At 38.4% G+C, this 5,223-nt stretch overlaps 1 protein-coding gene across 13 annotated transcripts in view; it reads left to right on the forward strand.

The window, feature by feature from the left end:
* The window catches only part of LOC107568712 (epidermal growth factor receptor kinase substrate 8-like), a 44,077-nt gene that overhangs the window by 15,093 nt on the left and 23,761 nt on the right, over positions 1–5,223 (forward strand). Inside the window, exon 1 of one of the 13 annotated variants that reach the window (XM_016254688.1) lies at positions 3,526–3,602. The exons of the other annotated variants lie outside the window; for them this stretch is intronic. The gene's annotated coding sequence lies outside the window, so the exon portion shown is untranslated. Of the gene's footprint in view, positions 1–3,525; positions 3,603–5,223 lie in introns of those variants that run through there. 13 annotated transcript variants of the gene reach the window in all.

The raw sequence follows: 5,223 nt of genomic DNA on the forward strand, positions 1-5,223 counted from the left end.
CTCTCTCTCTCTCTCTCTCTCTCTCACACACACACACACTCACTCACACACACACATACACACACACACCCTCTCTCGCTCTCTCTCTCTCACACACACACACACTCACTCATCTGGTGTGTTCACTGAAGTCTGCAGCTCTAGTAATCTAATCATATTTGGCTTTGTTTCATTTCCTTGACCTCCAGCTGTAGGTGGAATGTACTAATTAACCATGGTTAACTAACAAACAGCATGGTCGTTTTCTGCTGTTTTGCGTCTCACGCCGGGCTCCGCCTGATCTCTCTTCATTAAAAGAGACTTAAGCACAGCTGGAGGATAGGAGCATGTGAGCGCGCTCTGTTTGCTCTGGAGGGCGTGAACCGATTCACAAACACCACAGAAGCATCACTGGATTTCTAGGAAAACTTTCTGCCACTCCTGTCTCTGCCCAGAATCCTCTCTGTCTTTTACTGGGACGGCGAACATCCAGTTTGCTGGTTGCCATGGCGACGCGACCCATGTAATCTGTGTGTGTGTGAATTTTTCGCTGGTTTATTCATGTTCAGTTCGTCTCCGGCGTAACGGATCTTTAATTAGACGATTCAGTTAGCGAGAGAAGAATCTGCTGCAGAACAGCTAATGGAGCTGATGATGTCATTTCCCTCTGGGTGGAGCGGAAAGCAGGAAGTAGATTAGCCAGCGTAAACACAGAACAGATGACCTTTGACCTCCTGACGTGTGTGTGTGTGTGTGTCCATGTCAGTGGTTCGGAGTGATTCCTGTGATGATGAACGTGATTATGGTTCACTGAGTCATATGACTCTAATCAGTGAGGAAAAACCCTCCAGCAGTGATTTTGTGCTTTCGCTGGTGTGGATTATAAGTGTTCCTGTTATATCAGAGCAGTGTGATCTTCATAAAAGTCTTTTCCTTAATCTTTGAACCGAAGAGTTCATTGTACCTTATACTAGAGTTCGTTCGGGCCATTGAATCTCATCGTTACACCAGTAGTTGGCGACAAGCTACTGTCTTTGAGTGAGTCATTGATTCATTAATTCAACAGTTCATTCGGGAACTGATTCAACTGATTTGTTCAAATACACTGATGCATTGAAGAATGAATCAAGTGACTGTCATGAGTGAGTCATTTGAATCATTCATGCGACCGATTCCTTCAACAATGCTTTATGAGCGAGTCATTGAATTATTATTTTAATCGGTTGCTTTAAAAATACAGATTTTTTTTCAGGGATGAAATAAATGACTTGTCTTTAAGAGTGAGTCTTTGGTTCATTAATTTAAGCGATTCGCTCAAGCACACCGTTTTACTCAGAAATTTTAAGTCATTGAATCATTCATTCAACCAATTTGTTCAGAAACGCAGATTTGTCCAGGAACTAATCAAATGACTGTCTTCATGAGTGAGTCATTTGAATCATTCATGCAAACGATTCCTTCAAAAATGCTTTATGAGTGATAACTCATTCAGTCGATTCATTCAAAAACACTGAAGCGAAACATTTACTGTCTTTATGAGTAGTTCATTAATTAATTAATTCAACAGTTCATTCAGAAACGCTGTTTCATTTAGGAACAAATCAAGTCTCTATGAGTGAGTCATTTGAATCATTCATTCAACTAATTTGTTCAAATACACTGATGGATTGAGGAATGATGAGTCTTTATGAATGAGTCTTCGGTTCATTAATGTAACTGATTCATCCAAGCACACTGATTTGTTCATGAACTAGTCTTCATGAGTGAGTCATTTGAATCATTCATGCAACCGATTCCTTCAAAAATGCTTTATGAGCGAGTCATTGAATAACTCATTCAATCGATTCATTCAAAAACACTGAAGCGTAACATTTACTGTCTTTATGAGTGAGTGAGTCGTTCGTTCATTAATTCAACAGTTCATTCAGAAACGCGGTTTCATTTAGGAACAAATCAAGTCTCTATGAGTGAGTCATTTGAATCATTCATTCAACTAATTTGTTCAAATACACTGATGGATTGAGGAATGATGAGTCTTTATGAATGAGTCTTCGGTTCATTAATGTAACTGATTCATCCAAGCACACTGATTTGTTCAGGAACTAGTCTTTATGAGTGAGTCATTTGAATCATTCATGCAAACGATTCCTTTAAAAAATGCTTTATGAGAGAGTCATTGAATAATAAATTCAGTCAATTCATTCAAAAACACTGAAGCGAAACATTTACTGTATTTATGAGTGAGTCGTTGAATCATTAGCAGTGTTAGAAACCAGCAGCTGAAATATACTTTCAACGAAATCCCTGATCATTTCAGTCTGATCTGAACAGTTTGAGCGGCACATTTCAGCGATGAATCTGTGATGGTGTGGCTTTCAAAGAGGCTGTTATTGAAGGATGAGCCGTTCAAAACTATATTAGACCTGATAGAAAACCCAAACCCCATTTTTAAATGGAAAACAGTTAAACGAGGATGATACGACCCGTCGTGTGTGTGTTTGTTTGGTCCAGCGCTGTCGTATGTGATTGATGGCTGGTCGTTTCTGGGATGCTTCTATTGTGAGTCTTAATTACTGGCTTGAGTTCTCAGCGCTGGAGAAGCAGTGATTTCAGATGAATGCTGTTATCGCTCCGGAGAGAGAGCGAGCTTCTCCCTATAGATCAGCTGTGTCGCCTTCTCAGTGTGGTTTGTGAGCAGATTGTAAATGAAGTCTAAACAGAGGAAAGTTTCACGCTTCTCTTCACAATCCCGCTGAAGAGACGATGACGAGTGAATTTAAAGCGCTTCATCCGTGGATGTGTCTCAGTTTGACCCACATATGAAGACTAATGGTGTGTTTTAATGGGTTTTCGGTCACCTTTGACCTCATATTGCTGAAGGAGAGGGTTAATTTGCTTATTTTTCATATGTTGCCCGTGCTGAATTTACGGTGCTCATAAAGATCTTAATATAGCTGTGTTTAATAGGATCAGGACAGGTCTGTGATGTCAGCGAGCGCTGAGGATTCTGGGTACATACGGGCCTTGAGACGCAAGCAGAAGAGATAATGAGATTAAAGAGGAATAATGTGCAGCGTATGGATTCACAGCCGACACAAAAACTCACAAGCACAGTGGAGATATTGTGCTTCATTATGGTTAATAATAATAATAAAAAAATATATATAAAAAAAAATATATATGTATATATATATATATATAAATAAATATTATATTTAAATATATAATATAAAATAAAATAAATAAATAAAATAAAATCATAAATAAATAAATAAAATTATATATATATTTAAAAAAATTATGTAAATAAATAAACCTGTTGTTGTTAAGATCCAAATATAAAACCCCTTGTATGAAGGTAAAACAGCCCGTTTGTGATGTAAAACACTAGCAAAGCCTGATTTGGAACATTTTATGATCACGCAAAGATCTTCAGAAGAACAGAACTGAAGAAGTTTTCCAGAATCTGCGTGTCCCAGCGTCCTTTGCGCTGGATAATCGCAGACCTGTGTGAGTTTGTAAAGCTCCTTACAAATCCTCTTAAGGATTCCGCAGTGAGAAGAAGTGGCACATTGTCGCGGTTCTCACGCGTCACGCCGTCTGTATGCCGAGGCTGTGAACAGGTACGAGTGAAGAGAGAGTTTGTTCTGTTTGCTGTGTGATTCATCTTCACACAGGTGTGCCATGATTCCTCAGTGTGTTTGTTTTGGATGAATCGCTGGGTGTGATGTGTCTGTTTCAGACGTAATGCTGATGCAGGAAGAGAAACGTGTTCGAATGCCACATTTGCTGCGTTTGATGCTCATATGTGACCCTGCAGCACAAAAGCAGTGTTAAGTCGCTGGGGCATATTTGTAGCAATAGCCAACAATACATTGTATGGGTCAAAATTATACATTTCTCTTTTATGCCAAAAATCATTAGGATATTAAGTAAAGATCATGTTCCATGAAGATATTTAGTAAATTTCCTACCGTAAATATATCAAAACTTAATTTTTGATTAGTAATATGCATTGCTAAGAACTTCATTTGGACAACTTTAAAGATGATTTTCTCAATATTTAGATTTTTTTGCACCCTCAGATTCCAGATTTACAAATAGTTGTATCTCGGCCAAATATTGTCCGATCCTAACAAACCATACATTAATGGAAAGCTATTTATTCAGCTTTCATATGATGTATACATCTAAATTTTGAGAAATTGACCCTTATGACTGGTTTTGTGCTCCAGGGTAACATATGTCAAACAGAAGTGATTCATGTTTGACGTTCTTACGTCACAGTGTGAATGTGAATCTAATTGAGAGTCATTCAGGAACATTCAGGGTTCAAAGATTCATCGGATGATTCATCTGCTGTCATGGTGTGCGTGACACTGCTTTTGTTGTGTATATATACAATAGTTTTAATAATTATGATGTTCTATCAGAGCATGTCTCATCTGCTCACCGAGGCTGCATTTATTTGATCCACAATACGGCAAAAATTGTGAAATATTATTACAATTTAAAATAGCTGTTTTCTTTGTGAATATCTGTTCAAATATAATTTATTCATATGATGCAGCGCTGTATTTTCAGCATCATTACTCCAGTCTTCAGTGTCACATGATCTTCAGAAATCAGTATAATATGCTGATTTGCTGCTCAATTGTCATACATGTTATTTTTCAAGAAAAGAACAGCATTTATTTGATACAGAAATCTTTTTTTAACATTATAAGTGCCTTAACTGTCACTTTTGATCAATTTAATGCGTCCTTGATGAATAAAGCTAGAGTAAAATCTTACTTATCCCACATCGCACAAAAATATTGAGTGGAAAACCTGTTTTCAACATTGATATCAATAAGAAATGTTGTTGTTGTTGTTCTGTAATGTTCTAGCGTAATGATTCCAGTCTTTTGGCCGGTAGTGTATGTAATGCTGTAGAACAGACTCCAGTCGTTTGACCCACAAACTGGCCTGTGAGCTGATCAATCATCCATCTCTGGTCCTTCTGTAGACACGTGTGTTGAGTGTGTGTGTGTGTGTGTGAGAGAGAGTGTGTGTGTGTGTGTGTGTGTGTGTGTGTGTGTGTGTGTGTGTGAGAGAGTGAGAGAGTGTGTGTGTGTGTGTGTGTGTGTGTGTGTGTGTGAGAGAGTGAGAGAGTGTGTGTGTGTGTGTGTGTGTGTGTGTGTGTGTGAGAGAGTGAGAGAGTGTGTGTGTGTGTGTGTGTGTGTGAGAGAGAGAGAGAGAGAG

The sequence above is a fragment of the Sinocyclocheilus grahami genome, unplaced genomic scaffold (assembly GCF_001515645.1).
Source record: "Sinocyclocheilus grahami isolate Dianchi unplaced genomic scaffold, SAMN03320097.WGS_v1.1 scaffold1275.1, whole genome shotgun sequence".
NCBI classification, from domain to species: Eukaryota; Metazoa; Chordata; class Actinopteri; order Cypriniformes; family Cyprinidae; genus Sinocyclocheilus; species Sinocyclocheilus grahami.